Below are 1619 nucleotides of genomic sequence, written 5' to 3'. Positions count from 1 at the left end.
TTTAATTTTCTTATTCTGTGTTTTCCCTGTGTTCCACGCCTCTCACTTAGTTACTCTTTTCTTCGTGATCTGTGTTCTCTCTCGGTCCCCCCAGTCAGTTATGTCCCCATGTCTATTTCTCCCCCGGTCACAGCTTTAATCCTGCGTGTCTTAGTGTTCATCTCCATGTTTGTTGTGCTTCCTGTTTTATTTTGACAGTCTCTTGCTTCCCCTGTCCTGTGTTAAGGTTCAAATATTGAGGAAGGAGAGTAAAAGCAACCATGGTCCAGAAGAGCTTGGTCAAACAATTGATTTTAATGAAATACACGCGTGGGGGGACCAGCTCCGTTCGCAGACAGTGCTGATCTCCGACTAATCAAAGCACAAGCAGATATTTTATACCATCAGGGTTTGAATTTAATGACGCCCCTTCAACGTCACAGATACACTTCATACATAGGTTCCAAAACCACAATGACTTTTAACACAGTTTAAAAAGAACATTGTCTTCGTCTTCACGGCAATTGCTTCCTGTTACTGCCGGACGCTCGCTTATCGTCTTGATACATCAGCAGCAGTTCTGCAACAAACTGCTCTTTTGCAACCCCAAGCCAATATGTTTAAACATCTGAATGCAATATCAATGCTGTAGATTATATTATTAATGCAATGGTAATGATGATGATTATTAACAATAGCAGTAAAATAATTTCCCTGATCTCCACACCTGTTATGTCTGATTAGTTCCTGATGTGTGTCTGATATGTTCCCCAGCTGCTTCGACTTCCCTGATCATCCTGCTGTGTGTTATAATTTGAGTTTCCCTTTGTCACTTGTCGGTTTCTCTGTTCGCCACTCATGTTTCTGGTCTTGGTTTTAATGGCTTAGGGCTTCACGTTCCATGTTATTTTTCTTCACATCCAGGTACTTAGTGGTTGGTTTTTTTCCCCAGTTTAGGCCTTGTTAGTTTCATCTCTATCTCCATTTGCTTTTTGTTTGTTATTTGTACAGCCAAGAATAAAAGGCTCACGTTTGTTAAAAATTCAAGTCTGTCTCCGTAGTCTGCCTTTGGGTCCACTCTCTCTCTTCTCCACACAGTCCTGAGAATTACAGAACCATAAAAATTGATTTTGGTAATTACCAATCCTGTTCATTTAGGACAGCTGTGGTATAAACCTTACATTGAACAGTGATCTGATCATTTGTAAATACTACATATGTGGTTCATATAAGTACAGATCTTTAATCTGATTTTCTCAATTGTTTGAACTTCTTTGAACCATTTTTTTTCTTAGATATTTAACTTGCTGCCTGTCATGAAAGCATCTTATTTCCCATATCGGCTACGAGAACCAAGAAAATGCTTGAAAGTGAGAACAAGAAGATATTGTTCACCTAAAGGAGATAATGAAGCCTACATTGCTTTTCAGGTAATATATAAATATTTTCCATGAGCATGTGTTGTGTGTTTCACTGGATCCATGGATCCAGCTTCTTGATGTTGGCCTCGCACCTTGACTGTTTCAAATGTTCCACATAAGGTGAGTCTTAATAGTTGCATAAATAAATAATATTCTACTGCACTATGTAATATATGACAAACAATAGTCCTTCTCTGCAGCATTGGTGAACTTGGTATA

This window comes from Haplochromis burtoni, unplaced genomic scaffold (assembly GCF_018398535.1).
Source record: "Haplochromis burtoni strain Fernald_Lab_line unplaced genomic scaffold, NCSU_Asbu1 Contig_1148, whole genome shotgun sequence".
Lineage (NCBI taxonomy): Eukaryota > Metazoa > Chordata > Actinopteri > Cichliformes > Cichlidae > Haplochromis > Haplochromis burtoni.
The sequence above is the reverse complement of the archived record's forward strand: the minus strand, read 5'-3'. Positions refer to the sequence as shown.